The sequence below is a fragment of the Charadrius vociferus genome, unplaced genomic scaffold (genome assembly GCF_000708025.1).
Source record: "Charadrius vociferus isolate BGI_N301 unplaced genomic scaffold, ASM70802v2 scaffold650, whole genome shotgun sequence".
Classification (NCBI taxonomy): domain Eukaryota; kingdom Metazoa; phylum Chordata; class Aves; order Charadriiformes; family Charadriidae; genus Charadrius; species Charadrius vociferus.
In genome coordinates, this window is record NW_009646736.1 from 332,518 (window position 1) to 355,183 (window position 22,666).

A 22,666-nucleotide genomic window follows, 5' to 3' on the forward strand; every position below is an offset into this window, starting at 1 on the left:
CTGGGCTTTACACAAACTGATCACGTTGACCATTGAATAGCAATCAAACAGAAGTGAACAGCCATCAGTTACTGCCACCCAGACCTTCTTTGAATTGGTAACTGATATTATTTTATTGAAATAAATGGCACCGGCTACTCCTCCTGTGGATCGTGCTTTTTTCTGTACCTCCTGCTAGTGTTACCAAATATTGTATTCTGGCATTTTTTTTTTCTTTTAAAAACTATGCTTTCAAATACATTGATCAGACTTCTTTTTCTTGTTAAGTATTACGATGTTATTAGGGAAGTTGTAGAAAAATCCCGGACAGACTGGGAGTTTCGTGTCACTTATGACAACTCAAAATCCAAATAATAAAGCTATTGTGAACAGAACTCTTCCATAAAAAATAAACATTTGCAAATATGTCTCTCCCTTAAGAGCTGAAAGCTTTTAACTTCATCTTTTAGCCAGCAAGAACTTGAAAGCTTGCACCATCTAATGGAAAACATCTTTCAGCACTAATAGCGTAATAAGAACAAATTGGGCAATGATCACACATAAACCAGGATAGATAGCACCCTGGGAATATGATCTCTAACAGATTGTTAGAGGTGAGGCTGTTTACTGATTTCCAAAGAAATGCTGTTTCGGAAGTGACAGCTGTAGCCTCTGCAGGGGATACTGCTGGCTTCCCGTTCAAATGCTGGCTTTGTGGTACTTAAAAGGGGATTAGGCAGAACAAGAATAATCCCTAAACAGGCAAGAATGTGTCTTTTAAATGAAATGCGGGGTGAGCGCTGTTAGAGTTTGGACAGCACGAGATTCCATTCCTCTGTTTGCTGTTAGTTAGCTTTTTCCTGTCAAATACGATCACAAGTATTTTTTAATATTTAAGATGATCTTTGAAATATTGTTCCTTGTATTGTTACAGAGACGTTTGCCTGTATTTTCTCTCTCATCAAAATTCTACAAAGCTGCAACCACAGGGAGGCATGTGCATTGCAGTCAGTTTGAAAAGTGGGCCTGGTGTAGTTTTTCCAATATTTCACATCTACTTTAAGCTGTAGCTAAACTGGCTAAAAGGAAATTGAAAGAAAGAAAGAAAAAATAAAAATCAGTGAACTTGAATTTTTTCCTGACAGATCAAATTTCATTGACGTTATATTCTAGGTGAGGAGAACCTAAGATGGGGAATTTGAAAAACCCCGAAGGGATGACCTGCTTCATTTCCAAAGCTACTCAATTTAAAATGATTAAACAGCTACCAAAGTGCTGTTGGCTGCAACATTAAATCTCCCAGTTTATACTCATAGGCTATTTCTTCTCATCTTGTTTAATAGTTAGCATGAAGCTTTATTGGTCTTTTAAAAAACAGATATTTGAGTTGCTGTGATGGGAATGTGGTACTCCTGCTGCTAAAGTATGCCACATATGTTTGGCCACATTGATTATATATCAGTCCTTCTCTCTGTAGATACCTTCTTTCTGTAGATACCTGCTTGGAAAAATTTACCTCCAAAGGGATGGCAAATAATTGATAAATGGTGAAAAATAGTCTATGTCCATCTCATGGTCTTCACAGTTGAACTCTGCTCTAGAGAGAAAAGCTGCATTTTTTTTTTTTTTTGTGGAAATAAGGAACACGTTGCATGTTTAAGGCAGTGCAAGGGAGAGAAATCATGGAAAATAAGAAAATGGACAGACTGGAGCAAAGCCCGGATGGCAGAAGCATCTCACTAAACAGTTTAGCTAAGGCATATCTTGACCTAATACACAAAGCAAGAGTAGCTCCCCGTTAGCACTGGTCTGCACCGTGTGGATTCTTGATTTACGTGATGCAGTCACAGCATTATCTCTGCACAGCTTTCCATTTAGGCTGGCGTTCTCACCAAACTGACCTTGACTACATGAATACTGAACAGGAAACTGAGCGAATCATGTCCTAATTATCAGTACTTTCTTGATTTGAGCTCAGATTTTTCTCAGCCTAAATTCCAACTAAGTCCCTAGGCTGTTCTCATGGTCTGGTTCTGAGTCTTCAGACACGTCTGGCCAATAGGAAATTCAGGTCTCAAAGGTTTATTTAAGAGGAATATAGGATCTATTTTCTGGGTTTCCTCTGTTTGACTCTGCACTTCAAAATGAAATGAAGAATGGAAAAGGTGGTTCCTTCCCTTTCACGCTTCTTGTTATGATTCATAAAATAGGAGCACCTATTAGGAAAGGGCTTTATTATGGCAGACAGTGAAATTAAATGGGCACATTAACCAGCAGGAGGAACCAAATGTTTCTAAGAAAAAGGATAGCTAAGGCAATAAATACATTGCACTATATTAACACTGTGTCAGTGAACAGAGCAAACAGCGTACTCAGATCCGAGTTTCAGTTTTGTACAGTAAACACATGCTTTTTCCATCCTATCAGTTCATTTCAGCATGGTAAGGAGCTACATCCTTTTTGAAACATTATAGTGTGTAAACTGAGAATTCAGGTCTTTATCATGTGTTGATAAATCCAGTAAAAGCTTATACTTGAAACTTTCATCTCTTCATTTGATGACCACAGATAATATGAAAAGATAGCTACTGTTATTTTATTACAGTGCTAATATTTGCATTTCTGTTATTATAACACCTCCTGTCAGTATGTATAGGTTTGATTTTGTGAGGTTTTATAAGCTGGACATAAAATAGTCTGTCCTTACTGAAATTTGGCAAATAAATTCTTTTGCCTTGAATGATTTGAAACTCGTGTACGTAGAACAACAGCAACAACAAAATAAAAAACCCCAAACTCCTCACAACTCCAGATTTTTGTTAACTAAAAAAATATCAAGCCATACGGAGAAATTTCTGATTCTGTTTCCCTGTAGCTTAGAAAGAACAAGGCAAAATTATTAATAAAGGCCCATTTCTAGTGACCTTAGGAATTGGTCAGCTGTCTCAGTGATGAAACTTCCTGAAACTGAAATGACTCCACAAAATTTGAACATTTTTCGGTGCCAGTTGGTGACAATCTCTAGAAAAAGAAGAAAATTCTTGCTTTAATTTCAAGTTGTATCAGTGAATGCTGTAGAGCATTCCCTCAGTCACACTTATTGGTATAAACAAAACATAGTTAGATGGCTGGACATCAGTAGAATATTATTTGTGGTCACATCTCAATAATAAGGCAGCCTTCAGCTTTTTGAGTACTTGCATGCTATTATATATAATTTATTACGCTAGGTGAATAGTAGTTTGATAGATAAGCAAACCGGGTCCTTGAGCTTATCTTATTTGCTGCTTTAAATGAGAGGTCTTTTTTTTTCTTTAAGCTTTTTCTTTCATCAATATATGTCTTCTCTAAAAGTGATATATGTGGCTTCTTTCAAGGGGGACATGGTGGTTCAAAAAATTTGTTTGATAGGCACAGCTCTTTGACTGCCATGTGTACAGATTCATAGTGTATAAAATGGGGATGAATCTAAACATTGGGGAGTTTCCACCGCTAGCTAATTTGGTGCTTTTCATGAACTCTGATCTCATTCTTTTAGTAATTGCTTCTCTTCTAAAGCAAACCTAAATCTTGGCTGTTGGAAAATTCAACATAATCGATACTCTGTTGGCCTTCCTGCCAGCAAGATTTAAGTGCGGTTTTCAATAGGATCTAATCTATGTCTTTTAAGTCTAACTCTGTGCACAAGTTTGTGCCTGCCCTGCATCCAGACTGCTTAACTGCACTCCATATAGCTCCGTGGATATGAGTAAGTCCTGGAACACTGTAAGGGAGAAAACTGATGTCTGTCCCATCCTTTTTCAAGGGCACACCCAGTACACCTAATTACAGTGTAGGTGAGATGACTCTGCTTGTTTTGTATGTACTATATGAAACTAATAGCAACATCGCAGATATCGGGCAGACAAGGCTGACAATTCTTCCTCATGGAGTCTAAATTCTCATGCAGCGGGGGTTGATGTGATATGAAGAATACTCAGGTTTGGCCTTAGAATACTGTGGACACGCCACACTTAAGCAACAGCATCTTGAAAACATGGATATGTGGGCACAGGTTGTGTAGCAATTTGTCCTGTAGCTTGCTTTGAGGCCCACAACCTGACAATCAGTACAGACATAACCAGTGAATTTGTGGAATTGAAAGGAACATTTTTGTTAATTGAGCCTGTCCTTGAGTCTGAGGAAAAGATTATACTGAAAAATGGTGAGTCTGGGTCTTCCTCTGCCTTTCTTGTGAAAACTACATGTCTGCATCTTGCAAGGTCTGTGAGAACTGCATGCTGGGCTATCAGGTGGGGAACGTGGGAAAACACTGAGAGAAGAATGGCAAGACGTCCCCAATCTCTTAAGCCTCCTAGGTGCTTTTATTGCTTTGACAAGTTGATGCTTAGGCTTCCTGTTTCCAGGCAGAGAGAAACTGAGAGCACGTTGATTATATTGCAGCACTAACTAGTGTAGAGTTCGGTCAAGGCACTGCTAGCCCAGTAGCGATTTTGGCTAGGCCAAGCTAATTTGGTTAAGGTAATGTGCTATCAAAGGGAACCCTTCTACATTTCATTACGAAAAGCTTGTTTGTCTTTGAAAAGAGGAAAAAAATTATCAGTAGAAAAGATATAAATTATAATCTGAGAGAAGAGGGGAAGGCTAATTAAGAAACCTTATTGCTGGGTTGAATCAGAATTTTGGAAAGATTTGGCTGCAATGCTACCCTAGATTATATTTGTAAATACCTGAAGGAAACTGGCTTTGATTGTCAATAAATTTGAAGTCTGTTTTGGCAGCTTTATGAGCTCTAGGCATTTATAATGCAAAGGACAGGAGGAGGACCAAAGAATGACATGGATAGTTAAAGGTGAGCTGGTGAAGAACAAGTCAATAAACAACTTAGTATATGAGAAATACACAAATTAGTCTTATTCTTACAGGATATAGGATAATAAAAAGCCTGTTGGCCAAAGTTAGGCATCTAAATTTACTTGAATATTCATTAGAATTAAATTTCATACTCGTATGTGTTTAGTGGCCAGTGTTGTCACTAACGGCCACAAGCGTCCGGCACTCTGGAAAATCAATTCTTATATTGAGACCTATAATGGGCTTAAACAAGTCGTCTGAGTAACTTTGAGTTTTAAGAGCGTTGGCCTAAAATGTGTTGAATTTGCATTTTCATTAAAACAGAATAAAATATTTAGCAGCAATTATTATCTACTGGCCAAGACAAAGATAATGCTCACTCTCACACATACTCCTTTCACTTCTATTTTTAATATCGACTAGAGGTCTGCAGCAGATACCTAATTTGAAAGAAAGGTAAGCAGTGCTATCTCAAGAAACTTCTTTAGACACATAGTGGTTTACATAAATGGAATCCCATCACAGGGTGATGCAAGACAGGACATCGTATGCTAAGGACATTATAGCTTTGAAGTAGGGCACTTGGGCATATTACTGACAACATTCATTTAGTTCTGAATTAGCAAAGGGTGCCAAATCTCTAGTGCCTGGAAAGACAAAAAGTCTCCATTTTGGGACCATCTTCCACCTGCAGTTAGTTTTTGAAGCTAGATGCATACTAGGCAAGCGATGGGAGAGCATCAAACACTTTTGAGCATGCAGACAGTAAGTTCTAACCAATAAAGTCACGAGGACTTAACCTCATTGTCCTGTGATTTTAACTGGGGAAAAAAAAAAAAGGGGGAGGGGGGACACGGGGGGACGGGCCAGGGAGGAAGAGCGAGCCTGGCTGTTAAGCAAACAGAAAAAGATAAAGAAAACCCTTGAAAAAAATTTGGCCTGGCAGAGGAAATTTAAACTAGGAAACTGTGTTTTTTGCAGAACTTAATTGAAAAAAAAAAAAAAAAATCTGATACTGGTGCCCTAAAAATTAAAAAGACTTCAACTTTCACATGAATATTTCATAATGGGAAGAGATGGCAATGCACCTGCGTGTGTGCATGCATGTATGTGTAACTATAATTAGATTCACCAAGTTTCATTATATAGTGTATGCAGTTGTGATGGTGCTGCACACAAAATCTGCAGCTTCTGTTCTTTGGCACTGTCCTGCCTAATGATGATAAGAATTCAAGTCCCAGATCCTCACTCCATGACTGGAGCGGGTTTCCAAAAGACCTTCACGATGGCTACATGCTAGTTGCTGTATAGTAAAGAAGGGCGCCACAACCAGATGAAAGTCATAAACCATAATTTATCACCAAAGGTGATCCAGTACCAGGCAGTACCCTGGTGAGGAATTTAAGGTGCCCAAGCTAGAAAATTGCACACTATTTGAAAATAAGGAATTAGAGTTCTAAAACTAATCGTATTTGTCTTATACAAGCTGTTCAGGGGTTATCCAAGATAAAAGTAGACCTTAGCAGACTGATGGAAGTCTGAACTTCTAGGTCCTTGTTCTCAGCTACGATACAAAGGATAGGTCCTGCAAGTTAGCTGTATCCTGACTCATATTTCTCATTAGCTTGAAGAATTAACTGCTGTTAAAATGGTTCTCCAACTACTGTTACCTGCTGCTGTTCTGGTGCTGTTTCTTCTGCTTGTAAAGATTATATAGGTTTTGAGGAAAAACTAATCTTCACTATAATTGTGCTGACATCAGTCAGAGGTGCATCTGGCCAGTGACTAAAACAAAAAAGAGTGAAATAGTTGAGAAGGACAGTTACAGTGAAGTTACAGTGCCTTAAATCTGTGTTTGCAAGTATTTTCTTGGTTTTGTGTGTGAATCATTATACAGCAGTACAGTTTGGTGCAGGGTTTTTTTTATGTTCTCGGGTCAGGTGTGGTTTATTGTGTCACTCATCAAGGGGGAAGCCACAGTTCTACATAACATACAGAGGAAATACCTTAGCAGGAAGGATAGCTTTAAATGTGGGACCTGTGAATGACCCAGGGATCCCATATTTCACCCTCACATACCATAGCCTAAGAATTACTTCTGTAAGGCACAGTAGATATCCCGAAGAACCCGTATGAAGCCATGTCAAAAGTATGAGTAATGTATTAGATCCTGTGCAGCCAATGGATCCATACAAAAAAGCGTAATAAAAAAGATGGAGTAATTCTTCACTAGTACGCTTTTGCAGCTGCTTATATCATATGGTGGTGTTTAATGATCTTTAGTTATTTCTGCCAGTAATTTATCTAAATCTTTCTTGAATCATGTAAATTGCTGGCATCAACAACGTTTTGCAGCGAGGAGTTCCATAATACAATGATGTTGGGTGAAAAACAGCCTCCTTTTCTGTTTTTAAGAACTGTTTCATTTGATATTCCGTAATTTTTGCCCTGGAAGTTATGGTGAAAATTACTCACTAGTCTTCCTCTTCTTGATTTTTATACATGGATTGATACACGTGAATTGACTATAATATCTGGAGTTTTGTCTCCAGCTGAAAAGTAGTGTTCAATAGAAAGGGCTGTGAATTTAGACTGCATTAGCCACCCTATACCATCTGCCAGCCTGGACATTCCCTTAATCTGACCGGGACTAGGAGTGCCTGGTACCATCTATTTTTTTTTTATTTAAAGGGGAAGTGAATTGGCTGTACTTAGGTTGCATCATCACTGTGCACATGGAAAGATGCCGTACTACACACTAATTTCCTTACAGGACAAACTGTAGGCACTGCAAACCTATATTCCATGCTCTCTAGGGCCCTGAAATCTGAGACATGGTCAGTATTAAAGGAAAGATGGTCAATATTAAAGGAATAATCGGAAGTACTTTTTCTTCTGTGTCCCAAGCTATGGGTAATCTTTTTGGTTGCTAGAATAAATGAGGTGGGTGTTCAGTGTGGAACTTTTCACTTTCAAACAAGTAACACTGTAGGGTTTTGGAAGGATTTGAGAATCCTTTGATCAGTAACATGTAAAATTACTCAAGATTAAGTACAAAAAGCAAGATCTGGTGATCTTGGGCTGAATCCCAGGAGTGGGATTTTAAACCTAACGAAGGACAATTTTGTTGCTGTTTCAAGGAGGAAGGATTTATCTCCTACTGAAATATTTGGTGTTGCTGACTGCTAAGGGCAAACATTTAGACTTGCCAGAATAACGGCCTAATCCAGGATGGACACTTCAAGCTGCCAGGCGGCTCCCAGTACTTCAAGCAGCCTGGCCGGATGCCATAGTTTGAGGCTATCCATTCTCCTGTGTCATCTGGCTCTCCTGTTTCTGGCATTGTGTTGCTTTGTTTCCATTGCAAAGCAACAAAACAGAATTACATTTTTCGCAACTGATGATGTGGGGAAAATCCCCAGCTCACTTAGTGCAAGAGCTCTTTGGAGAAGTGTTCCCTCAGACAAGCAGGCCACCTGCAATATGGGGACTTACAAGAAACACCCCATTTCCCATTGTGGAATGGCTCTTACAGAAAAAGGCTTTATGCTGTTTTGCATTCTGTTTCGACAGGGTAAAGTTAATGGAAAAAGCTGATAATTACTTTGTTGTGCATATTAGTGGGAGAAAGCGACGCATAAGTCGTCATTTTTTTCCAGTAAAACAGCATCAGTTTTAACTGCCTTTTTAGCAACCGTACACTGATGTGTCAAGGTTTTACTAGTTAAAATATTAAAGCCATTTTTCATTGGTGTATCTACAACACTTTTCAAAAAGGTAGCGTTGTGGAGTGTTGTTATCATAACTTTGCAAGGAGGTTCATCATTTTATAGAGAGAGAACTGAGACAGACTTTCACTACTCTGACCAAGAGTTTCCTGCAGTGTCCCTGTAACTCTGGTTTCAAGATGCACATCTTGCCATTTCCACCCCACACTTAGATTTCCCAGCAAGGTGAAACGACTTGCTCACCAACAGAAGAGGCCGATAGCAGAGGCAAGCACAGACCCCGAAGCCCCAACTAAAGTCATTTTTCACCTTGGTGCAATGTCAATGCAAAGCACAGAAGTGCAGCTGAAGAGAATAGCCTCCCTCTGCTCCATCGGAGTTCTTGCTCGTTTGCTGGCTCCTTGCATAATTTTCTGTGTTGCTTTCTGTCAGCTCTCCATGCAAACTTTGATCTCTCTGGGCTTCCTTGCATGTGTTCTTTTAATGACCTATTTTACTGAATTCCTTACAATAAATAAATGTGACATGTTATGGCAGTGTATAAAAGGCTCATGTCTGTCATTGTGGATGCTAGCTAAAGAGCACATATGTGGTCTTGGCCGCAAGCAGATATATTCTTAAGAAATGTGATATGTAGATTATCTTTTATTTCTCCCTCCTCATAATCTACTATTTTTTTCTAACAGGTAGTAATCCCTCCTGATAAATCGCCTCTCAGTCTACCAGAAACAAAGAACAAATAACTGCCTCACAGGCTGCTCAATAAAGCCCAACTTATAAATTAACAATACAGTATTTTCTTGACAAAGGTAGACTCTTTTTAATCCGGTAATATCCATTTACATTGTGATTTTTATCAAGATCTCATCCAGGTAGCTTTGAGCAGTTAATATTTTCTGAAATTGTTCTTGTCTCTCTTTTTCTTAATCTCCTTTTCTTTTCTTTCCTAGACTAACTGTAAGCCGTTATTTCCTAGTTCTTTCCAGTACCCAAAGTTGGGACGTGTAGTTGTTTAGGTGACTGGTCGTTCAGCTCAGATGCCGGTTGGTGTGTGGGTGCGTTGCTCCTACTCTTGGCCATGTTCGTACAAAAACCAATGCACGAGGCAGAAAGTGCTGAGCGGCTGCTAAACGTGATTGTGCCAGAAGAGGAAAGCGCTGAGCTGCGTTGCTAGCCCCCTGGGGTTCCGACAGCCTTCGCTACAGCCTAACTATACAGCAGGGGGGCCGAAGCCGGTATCGCCATGCAGGTGCTGCGTTTTGCTCTGTGGGGGTACCGGCACTAACTCAAGTGGTTTTGTTTGACATAATCCTGCCCAAGGTCATACAAAGCAGACACCAGAGTGAACAAGGGGTTTGGGGAATGCGAAGACCTGTACGGTATCTATGACAAGACCCCTCCTCTCTTAGAACCTGTAGAAATTACCGGGGTATAAATAGGAATACAAAATGCTTCACAGGGAAGAAAAGCTCGTATTAGGAGAAAGGCAAGCAAATTGTATAGCCGATAAAAAACAGGAAAAGGAAGCCAGATGCGGTTGTCCATGCTAATAGCATCCTCTAGCATGCTTCCTAGCAAGGTTCTGCGAGACTACAGTGCCTCCGTATGACAGACAGATGTAGTGACACACACCCCCACACAGACTGCGTGTCGGTTCAGGCAGAGTCGGAGAGTGCTTACTACAGAGCAAACAAGGACACTTCCTCTCCTCTTTCTATTCGGTAGCTGAGCTGAAGAAGTAGGTGATAATGTAGCCTGTCTTCTTTCTCATTGTTATTTGTTATGTGCAGATTGTGAGCTGCAGGTAAGTTCCTGCTCTTCAAAATTTGCAATTAAAATAGCTTAGATGTGGGGACAGTTGGATACCACAACAATCTGTGAGAGGATAATTTTTCCCATCGTGGATATGATTAATTTATTTTGTTGCATACTAAGAAGATAACACGTAGAATTTTTTGTTTTCATCAGTTAATCTCACTCTGCAAAGATCAATGTAATTTACAAGGGCTTGGAGAAAGACAGTTGGTTTTCTAGTGTTACTCAGCTGAAGGGCTGGAGCAAAGAATAGAACTCTAGCCTCCCAGGTACCATCCCAGGGCTCTGTTTACTGTGCCAAACTCTTGGTCCATGGGTGCAGAATGGCACAGAAAGTACGATGACATATCAGAAATGATCATTCGGGGGACAGTTTTCATCTTTATTATTCAGTGACAAAGGACAAGCTGGATACCTCTCTCCATTCTGCACTGAATGTGGGGGCCAGTGGACCTTTCGTCTTGTTATTGCCGAAATCTCCCATTGCTATTTGGCATTCCTTATCCTGGTCATTATTCAGTGACTGGCAAATGGACTTGCTGACTTCTGGATTGACCTACTAGGCTTTGTGTTTTATTGATGTCCTGTGATTTTCATGACTTCAGAATTCTCCATTCACTTTAATTAGTTGAATGCGAGTTCACAAACTCAGAGACCTTTTAAAGCACTTGGCAAGCTGCATGGAAGTGTCACAGCAAAAGTCTGTGAAGTGCACAATGTAATCTATGTTGAAAACATAGGGAGGTTTTTAAATCTTGACTATTGAGGGGAAAAAAATACATGAGAAAAAAAAAGATGCCTAGTCCTCTGCCGAGCATCCCAAAAAGAAATTCAGGGTGAGCTTTCCCAGGTACTTAGTGTAGACCTAATGCAGCTCTCATTGATTTAAATTGTAACAGAAGCAATCCAGGTATCAAAAATCTCTCCCCAGCTAATAAGTTTCTAGTATCTTATCCAAAGTATGCGCAGCGATGTCTCTGTGGTTCCACCTGGTTGTTTCAGTGAGGTCAATGATCTGTACAGGGTATGGACATACAATCAAAAGCAAATGAGCTCCCATGGCATAACAACTTGCTGTCTGCTCACTGAGCCTCTGTGGTGACATGCTCACCACAGGTCACAGGAGTCACCATGGATGTGCTCTTAGTTGTCTCAGTTATGAGGGTGGCGTAAGCGAATCCATACAGCTTCATAACTGGGGGAGCCTAACAAGCATTTGGTCATGTATTGAAGCTGGTGGGTGATAACCTAACAAGCCATAGTAACTTGTTGACTTAGAATGATTTTCTGTGTGCCCGTTGACATACTTAATGAGCACTGAGTAGGGACCGAGTCGTGTTTGGGTAGCGTACTGCAGGGGCCCTGTGGTTCAGTGCTTGCCTGCCCTTGTTACCAGAGCAGAAAGAAAACCTGGTGTTGATGTATGGGCAATCTGTTGTTCAAGCTGCAGCTGGTGCCCCAAGTATAATTTTAAGTCTATCAAACATTGCATTGTATTTTTAATTGCCTGTAGGTTGTTTGCAATCCAATTGCTTCCCAGTGTTAGTTCACCAGCAAGTAACAGCCATTAAGAAAAATAACCATCATCCATGAGCCTTGTGGGTTCTGCCTCTGGTACTGCTGTTCTAAATCAACACTGCGGTAACTGAGCACTGAAAGCGTAGTTACAAATCTCGTGAGGCTTTATGGAAATACAGTGACAAAAAAAAAAAGGTCGTGATCAAAAGACCAGAATAATTGCTGTCATATAGAATTTAAAATATTTAAGATTTACTTAATGAATATTTAAATATATTAAAGCCTTTGATATTGAAGTGGTTGTGCTTAGCAGAAACTATTCCAGGGCCGGTATCTGAATTTCAGGTCAGCCTGACTCCAGACTATTAATTTGCACTCTGGATAACTGCATCTGTTTCATTCCCTGCTGGTCGTGACAGCTCTCATCCTTCTTGCTGCCCTGTAAACTCCTTGGTTCTGTTTGCTCAACTCAGTTGCTGACTTGTTCAGATCTTAATGATACCAAATGGGCATAATGAAAAGAAGCAGCTGATTGCATGTAGAGTTTCAAGCAGAGTCAGAGTAAGCTGTGCAAGGAGAAATCCCCAGCTGAGACACATACTCCTCCAACCTTGTGAGAAGATGATGGCGGTACTGAAGATGTTAAATTGCTTGCGTTATTGTATGCCCTAAAATTCATTAATGCAAATTGGGACTGGGAGTCCAGCTTAAAGATTGGTAGCAGCCAGTTTAGCTCAATTTTATGGCTGCATGAGTAAATAACATGTTACTGATTCTTATTAAAGGCTCAATAAATATAAAGGACACGTCTTAAATTTTTCTTGTTAATGTGATGGGAACTGGAAGAATGCCAGAACCTCTGGGTCAAATCGTATCTTTTCTTATGTTGCTTGGGTGGCTGGTTTTTGAAGAGAATGGAATTCCAGAAGGAACCAGCTGGAAAGGAGTATGGAGTATGGACCGTGAGAGGCTGTGCTTTCACAGTCTGTCTCTTTTACAGAGCTGTAGCGAGCACGTGGGGCGATGTGACTTCCCTGCTACTCTGCTCTCCGACTGTTTCTGTGGTAACAGGTGTCAGTCTGCTGAAAATGGAGTAAATGAGAGTTTGGAAGCAATTGTTTTAAATCACTCAGTCAGTTTTTGCAGTCTGACAACTGTTGTGGCGATAGCGGCAGGTAACAGAGCAGTTAAGTTCCCAGGTGTCAGCTTCACATCCAGCTACTGAATGACAGCTGAAAAATCTCATGTTGTCAAGAGCACCCCCAGGCTTGTGGGTCTTAGAAATGGGAAGTGGTTTTAAACTGTTTATTAGACAAATAATATGCCTGCCTGTACGACAACATAGAAGGGGAATGTTAAGAAAAAAAGGTTATTTTAATATTCCAAGAAATCCTTGCGCTTCTTGGCGGAGAGAGCGGAGCTGGTCTTCACACACACACTTACAACTTTGTACCACTGTATGTTCAGCTCTTGTAAAACTAACTGTAAGATTTCAAATCCACTCACCCCTGAGGTTTCAAAGATAAACAGTTAATGCCAGATTTTCTGGAGTCCTGTTATATCTTGGTGAGTCTGTAGGGAGTGGGAGAAGAAGTTGTTTAAATAAAAATAGAGGAGGTGTATATGGTAGATGTAGCAAGGGGAATCTGTCACAGTATCTAGCTCAACTTTTCATTAAAAGGGAATAAATACTGGCAATGCTTCCAGGTGTTTGGGAAAGGAATTTGCAATATTTGGTTGTATTTGAGCTCCTGTATCTGCAAAAGTGGGTTCCAAGTATATGTTTGCTTTACCTGTGAATTGAAACCTCTATTGCTTCTTTTTTGTTTCTAATGTAACCATTGCTCATGTTCCTGTCTGCCTTTCAGGACCTGGTCTGCATAAGTAGAACTGTGAGGCACCATGCTGGGTTCAGTCTCTAGTCGGCTGGAGAAGCCTTGAGCTGACCAGAAGCAGCAGCAGAAGTATTTTATAGGAAGTAGACACAAACCCCAAACTCTGTGCAGGGTGTTACGGCCACGTAATATCTTGTTGATAGTGTAATTTTAGAAGTGTCATACTTAAATTGTGCATAAACAGTTGTTGTTTTTTAGAAATTGTAAAAACATTTTAAAAAGTGAGGACATCTTAAAAAATAACACCAGGCTTCTTTTCACTGGTTCTGAATTTTGCGGTGTGAATCAGGAGCTTATGTCCTATGGCAAACCAATGCGTGTTAGATTCCAAACTCATTAGGTGCGGTATCTGCTTGCCGGATATTTCACTCATTGAAATCCCTCTCTAAAATCCACATCTGTCAGAAAGCTTTAGAAGAGGTGAACTAATTAAAATGTTACACTGAAATAATTTTGCTCACCAAACGGCCTCTGATTTTACAGAGGCAGGCAAGTCCTATCAGTAAGATACTTCAGCGTTTGAAGTTCAACTGTCTATCATCTCAGCTTTGCTGTGTTCCTGAAGACAGAGTTCACAAGTCTTATGTGCCTTGTGAGATACCTAGGGCATTTGTGGACAAGATATAATCAGTAGTGCTAATTAATAAAAATTTTGGTAGGCATTTTAAATGTGATTTTTCTCTCTATTAATGTTAATCAATTAATATCAGTCTTATGTTATATGTAGCTTCTCCATAATTTTTGTACTATATAAAGATCAGTGCTTCTATTTTTCTCTCACAGTCTCTGACAGCTCTCAATCTGCTATTCTACACGTGAATCTTTTTTTGCTGTCCATTTTCTCTGCCATTTCTTTGATCTTTGCACTATTTTGCAATTTAGAAAGTTTTCATTCCCCTAGATAATGTGCAGTGTTATAATTTTTCTCTAGAGATATGCAGAATTCTTTTTACAGGTCCCAGAACAATTCTGCAGCATGAATCTGATAACTCTGTGGACATGCCAAACCTCAGGTTTACGCATCATAGGATTCCCTCAATTTTGTATCCCTAATATCTTGTGTCCACAGTGCAACAACATCTATGCAAATAGTAAAGGTAAAATGCAGAAGTCAAATGAAATAATTGCCCTTCTGCAAATACCTCCCACCAAGAGGCAGCTTTCGCTCAGTGGAGCAGCTCCTCAGGTTGTCTTAAATCCATTGCTTGAAATTGCTAGAAACAAGCATAAAGGCATTTGTGCAAATAAGTGAGTTTGGTCTTTAAAAAAACATAATTAAGTTAAGTCTTAGTAAAATAAGAGTGGACAGGCTGGTCTGCATTTGGAGAAGCCTGCAGCCATTTGGACATCTGTCTGAAATAAGCAAACCTTGAATCCCAGTGTATTTCCCCAACTTGATCACGGTAATAAGCGTGTTTGTTGGACACTGGCAGGATTTCAGGGTAGAGGCATAGAGGGTGTCTTCAGCACTGGGTTATTCTCAAGACCTGATGCTGCCACTTCCCTGGAAACTCTGCAAGGAAAAGGAAGAATTTCCTCTGCAGAAAGGAAGAATTTGAAAGCTGAACATTTTAGTGGAACTGTAAAGCTGTTCCCTTCCTGGCACTAATAATTGTATTTTTAGAGTGAAGGACGTTGTCAGAGAGGTTGTAGAAACCCAAGAGAACAGGTTTATCATTAAAGGACTAATTAAAAAGTTCTATCAAGTGCATTGAAAACTCTTACCTTGTGGTGTATTGAGGGGAAGATGGGGAGCCCATTATTTTTCACTTCCCTTTTCCAGCTGCCCTGATGGAATCCCTCAGAGCAGAGGCTTGAGCATTCAAAACACGAGATTTTGGAAAATGCACACTAATCTGCTCGTGCGTTTTGTTGAGGTAGCCTTTGTATCGCGGAACTGAGCTTGTTGGTGTTCACACCGTAAACTTTGTCTTGATATGAGGGAACAAATACTTTAGAGATTCTTTCATAAGTGACACCAGCCTGTATTTCAAGAGGTGTTGGCTTGCCCCTCAGTATTCTAAAATGAGACATTTTTGTATTTTTTTTGTCATCTGTTTTGTATATTTAATACAAATAGAAGCCTGATCTTACTTATGTAATTCTAAGGACGCGTGGTTTCACAAGTGAGTGACCGTCTGTATTGAGTTGATAAAAGAGTCTAAGGTTTAGAAAAGAGTCTATGGGTCTCTGTTGTTGGCAGTTTTGCTTAAATATTCCTTTGAGTTGTGTTTTGCTGTTGATAAGTATTTGGTCGATATCTATCGATAGCACTGATTGTTTTGTAGCACTTAGAAGAAGGATGTTATGAAGGGTAGCCTCTTTTTCATCTCTCATTTTAGGCATCTGGTACTAGAAAAGGAACATTACAAGGTAGCTTTCTTTTCAGTGTAAGTGATACAGCTAAATATTTGTTTGTTTTCATTATTCTTGTTTTGGGGTTTTGTTTTTTTTTAATGATAGGTGGTATTAGTGCATTTTAATGATAGTGCAGTATTCGTATTAGTGCACCATAGTTTCTTTCAGCCAGTAAATCTGTTGTTAATGGAGAGGACACAAACATGGAAAAATGAAAGCAACTTGTAGATAAAAAGCACATTAGACTTAACTTTCTCTCCTAACTATACAGGCTTGATGTTGCACAACTTGCACAAGGGTTTCAGGTAGATGATACTTTGGTTTTAAAAATGGATTTTACGAAGGGTAGGATATTTCTGTAATTGCAGTTCTGTAAGATGATGAATGTTCCACTTGACAGACTCTTATAATTAAACCCCTTATTTTTGTTGTGAACACTATGCTATATACTGTTCCTCCTCTTTGCACTGCTTTCTTTACTCTTTTTGTGTTAGTAATCTTAAACTCGGTGGAAACCATCAGGAAGTTCTTTTGCTAAAAGTAAAAAACTAAACCTTTTGAAGTAGTTTTCTAAACTATAACACTAATGGCTTCTAGAAAAAACGTTGTGCAGATGATGAAAGGAACTGATTAATATCTCTGAATACTTGAAGTGAGGACTGATAGCCAAGAGCAGACAGAGTGATTTAAAGATGAAAATGAAGCCATAATATATTCAAAGAAGTGAAATGGATATTACTTGGGGTGGGGGGGTGTGATGTATTAACTCTGACTTCCAAATTTATAAAAAAAAATTAGGAGCCAATTATCACCCAATTGCTTCAGGCTGGAGTTCCTACATGATATACAAAAATGACAATTATACAACATTATATACTCTCAGAAAAACAGCACTAATCAAAGATCACTTCTGCAATCACCTGCAAGCTCTGACTGGCCGGATCCCAAGTCCAACATTCACTAGGAAGGCTGGGGGGAGGAGTGGATTTATGCATCGCATTAACGCAGTCAAAAAAGAGATGGGGAAATAGAGACTTGGTTCCCAAACCAAATTTGTGAACTGCGCTTAATATCACGGCTTACAAAAGGTGGTGTGTTATCTGCATGGCAGCTATAAAGAAAATTCCAGATTTTTTTTTTATGGAACCAAAGGGAAATGATCTGCTCAGAAATGATGTGGGGGCAAACAAAGGCCAGGGGATGAAAAGCCACACCTGGCAATCTTCCTGAGAAGTAGGATGTAACTGGAAAATACTTTTCTATTCATTGTAAGCAGAGTTTTGGTAAATCTTTTTCAAGTCATGGACAGGTTTCCCTGGAAAACTTGTTGATTTTCGACCACATTGGCTGGGAGGTTACTCAGGAGTCAGAGCTTCTACGAGCTGCTGTTGCAGTTGCATGTTGCCATGTAAATGGTCCCAGACCAGTTACTTCTTGCTTCTGGGCAGCTGCCATGAGATGCTGCTGGCCCTTACCACTTGGGGAACCAGCTGGGTGTGGGTGTCTCTTAGTGGGCTACCTGTGGATGGTACTTTTTTTCTAGGTTGCTGTTGTCCCTTACCAAATAATTAACTACAGAATGCTAATGGTATGTGAGCTGGAGTTATTCAGCCCTAGAACTACTGAAAGTCTCTCCCATTCCTATCATTTTAGGAGGTTTATCTGAATAGAGAGAGGACTGACATTCCAAGTAATACAGCTAGAGAAAATAGGGATTTTGGCTATCATATCAGCTGGGAAGACCAGGCTAAATGGAGTCGCAGCTCTAAGTGAGAACTGAGAACGAGTGTCCAATTAACAGAGCTGTTGACTTTTGAGATACCTGGTCTTGGTCTGACACAGTGAGGTGTGCTGCAGGCTTTATATTGGAAACCACTTGCACTCTCCACCTGGGTTTTGGAGTCATTTTGGGCAATCCTATAGCAACAGTCTGTTCTTCTTTTCATTGGCACAGTACAGAAGTGCAGAAACTTGCCTGGGGGCTTAATATCTTCATCACGACAAATTCCTTAGAATAAAACTGTAAGAAAGTAGGCAGCTGGGATTTAATACTGGAGAGATGGTACTCAAGGGAAGAGCGAGTGTAGCATTTGTGCTTCTGGAGGGTAGAATTTTCTCTTCGTTTGCCCTGGCGCTGTATTCGGACACTTGGGGGTTGTTTTCCCCTACAGCTGATTATATACATCTTAGGAAGAGTTCATTTGCATTGCATAGGCACCATTCTGATTCATATATATTGAGTAGGCAAAAATGAAGGCTTAACATACAAGTCAGCTAGTCAACGAAACACACACATTAAAAAAAGCTTATCACAGTGAAGTAGCTATTGGTCTCTGATTTGGGATAACAGAAACAATATGGCAATGTCTAGCACAACAGGGGCTGCTCCAGTGCAAAACTTGCTTGTGCTGGTCCTGGGTCATTTCCACTACAGTACATGTGTTTATTAAATATCATCATATTATACACAGTAGGAACTGTGACATTATATTCATAGGACTACAAAGAATTTATCATCTAAACCAAACAATAGCATATATTCCCCAAATTCTGAGAAAGTTGCCGCGTACATACCATGCTCTAGTACAGCAGAAGTAGGCTGTATAAAATCAGACTTCACGAAAGGTACATTTTTTTACTGGTGCACTTACTGATCATAGCACTAAGAAATAATCCTGGCTAGTTACACTGTAAAGAGAAATTCTATTCTCAATATGCTGTTACCATCCCAATTCCTATTATTCCCCTTCTTTCCCCAGCTTCCTCTTTGTTCCCAAGAAATAGCAGGTGATGCCTATAGAAAATTCTCCATGCTTCAATGCTAAATGATTTTCTGCTAGTTGTAATACCATACAACAGTAATTTTATAATCTGCATGCATATTCATATATAGCTGTGATAAAGTGCATACTTGTGGAACTCGGAGAGCGGGATTTGATTTGTTTCATTGAAGACAGCAGGTTGGACTGTTTTCACCAGGCCTTCTAAATCAGTTAAACTTTGGAAAATAGACTTGTTTTCTTCTGTCTGGTCCGGAATATCCAATTAACATTTCAGTGACTTAAGTGCATCTTCTAATAATCCATCTCCTGGAGCTGCCTTAATTGCACATAGAAAAATAAGTTTGTGCCATAAAAAATGTATTTTTGGGCTGGAAGAAGATGAGCCTGGCAGTTCAGAATGCTGAACAGATGGTGGTGCAGAGTTCTGGACTGCAAATTCAGCTGTGCTTTGGGGTGCCTGCAGATTAGGCCACCCCTTTGGAATGCTGTAGAGCCAATGAGGATCCATTCAGGATCCTTTTATAATAGCTGGTGTTGCATCCTATGTTGAACCACAAAAATAGCAGTTCTTATTTTAATTTTCACATAATAATAGTGCCACATAAACTGCTGGATCTGCTTTCTAGCTGTGACTATAGGTAATCAGACGCTACTTAGCAGCTGTGCTTCTGTGGGAAGCTACTGTAAATATCTCAATTAAGTGTTTTCATTCTTTTGATAAGTAGTGTTTGTTGAATAACGCTAAAATACATTAAGGATTCATGTTGCTAAACCAGAAGCAAACTTCTGTATTGCATTAATTATGTACAGAAGTGTTCTGTTAATGTAACAATGCAGTTTATGCCAAATAAAATAGTTGCTTTGGACTTCATGTAATTACTGTAAGTGTTCATACTTGGAGATCTTAAAATCCACTAGTGTGTAACAAAAATGAAAATCTATAGCGACACTATCCAGACACAGCTGAGATATTTTTCTCCCACCAGTGATCACTTCAAATTGCATCTTCCTCAACAGCTGGGCAAGGGCAGAGAGGAAGAAGTTTGTGGACATTATAGTACATCCTAAACATTAATACGATTAGCCTATTTCATGCAACCCATAAGCAGGGATAGAACAAGTCTGAGTCAAAAATCTTTCAGGAGAATGCTACCCTTACACCCTGCTCATATAATTAAAAGAGCATCCAGATCAATTGCTTTTATGCATCAGAACTATGTTATTTGAAAGAAAAGGGCTATTTCTTAGCTTAAAACCAACACCATATCCTCTGTACCCACAAAATCTGAGAAGTGAGTCAAAATCACTAGTATAATACAGTTTTGATAGCAGTCACATTTTGCAGACAAGGCCTTCAGTCTTGCCTTAACTGTGAGTGACACCCAAGGAGCAATTCCCTAATAAAAAAAATGATGCTACAGTCTCCGCTACCTCTTGCTGAGGAGCGGTTTTATGATGTATATGCCCATATAGAATATGTAACACTAATTCTAAAAACTAATCGGTCAGAAGCTCAAAGCTGGAGTTCTGTAAGTAAATATAACACCATCCTCTCTTTCTACAGTTGTGTATAAGACTTTTTATTTAAGGATAATAACTTTCAGGAACAGGTATTTCCTGGCACTTGCTGACTGGCTGGAGGAGTTGATGCTCTTGGCATTGCCTGAGGTACTTAACCTAGCTGGTCATTAAATGATAGGGATTGTCTGATCTGGAAGTAGTTATTGCCACTATAAAGAGAAATAAAAATATGATTCTCATTGAAAATGAGAACATTGAATATTATATCACTGTAGGTGTGGATTTTTATTCATAGTTTTGGATTTTTGCTAGTAATTAAAAAGCATAAGCACAAGTAGAAGCCACCTGTCTTTTCTGGAGTCTATTAAATTTATAATTCTATTTAGGTTAGGTTTTATACCCTCAGGTATAAGAGCAGTACACAGAAGAGCAGCTACATAAGATGACCTCTCCCCACTCAACTAATCTACTTGCTGTAAACACACAACCACCATAGTCTCACTTTCTCAGTTTAGGCACATTTTTCTTTTGTTTAGTTTACTCCTTTCAGCACTAACCAACCAGAACTGCTAAGGGAAACTTAGCTGCATAGAAGCTGAGTTGCCAATGGTGCTGACCCCAACAGAATTGTCAGAATTCCAGGAATGGAACAGGGGAAGTGCAAGTTCTGAATTGCTGATGGCAATGGAATTGTAGCTGGGGGAAATATTAAAGCCATTAAGCAAACCTGGAACTAGTGTGATCAAGTGGAGATTTACTGTAATTTTTTTAGTGTCTTAACTCTAGCATGCATTAAAAGAAAGCTCTCAACTCTGATAACTACTCTGTTTTAGAACAATAAAAAGGTGGATCTGTTTTTTCTACTCTGAATTTCCTCTGAACCAAAACCTAGTGGAGGGAGCCTTTCAATTTGCTTCCCTTGACTTTGTGGAAAATATTGCCCCAAAAAACCCCAACAACTGTGACGAACGCAGTAGCTTTGTATTACTGTTTTGTGGCTGAGTCATTTTTTTAACATGGTGTGGGTGCTGTAGTCTCCAGTTCTCTTCATACAGGCAGTAGTAGAAGCCTTGAAAATGGATGTCAAAACAGAAGAGAAGGGATAGAAAGAGAGAGGTGCAGGGAAATAATTTGATTTGCCATAGGTCCTGCAGCAATACTGAAACGCAACTGAGAGTTCTGCTCAAGTCCTCTCATTCTCAGTTTAATGAGCTATTCATTAATCATATAAATGTCTTTTTTTCCCGCTGATGGCACATTCCTTACAGTTTTGAGAACTTGTATCTTCTCTGGGATTTTGAAATGAATTAGTTTACTCATTAAAATAGACAGAGAAAGGAAGGTTAAAAGAGAACTGTGATAAACTGGACAATGACATAAAAAGACCTTAAAAAATACAGATGTGCCTTCTGCAGATCTGTGTGCATGCAGACTGCAGCCATGAGGTAAAGCATCATATAGATATGCAAATTTTTAATCCTGAGGCTTTTTATTTGAAGATCGATAGTATGTATTCATCATTTCAGGTTCGTGCACAGAGATTTCTTTTGGCTGAACATATAACCTGATGGCTAGGGTTGCATCTGCCTATCATCTAGATTACACTGCAGATTTAGATATGTAATCAGATTTAGAGCTTTACTCACTTACTTGAGAATACGGTTAAAAAGAAATGTCATTAGTTGTGTGGGATCTGCGTATGTACTGAGGTTTTTATCTTCAAATTTACGACAGCTGATGAAATTCTCAGTGACCTCTTGAAAAAGCTAATGTTTCAAGGGGATGCTGGCACAAGAAAAAATGCTACCGTTTGAGAGTCACAGAAAACCTCAGTTTGCATATCAATTATAGGTTGAACCAGGTCTATGATCATCTGTTTTAATATGTATCTTTTTCTCATTTCTCACAATGAGTACAAGAATGCTAAGTAATACAAATCTTGAAATGCTGTATAGATGCAAAGGTCTTTGGCAATGTGCTGTGTGATTTGTGCACTACTCATGTGATGTGCTATGATGCTGACAGATTAAATTAGGTGATTAGAGCTCCATGCTTCCAGTTTTAAAGTAGGCACCTTTAAGCTGAATGTGATTAACCAGAATTAGTTTCATTACTTTCACTCTCTTTGTTGCAGTGCCCCAAAATCATCATTGTTCCAGTTTAAGTCTCTCAAATAGAACATTTATTTAGTGTGTGTATATGTAGTGGGAAAGAG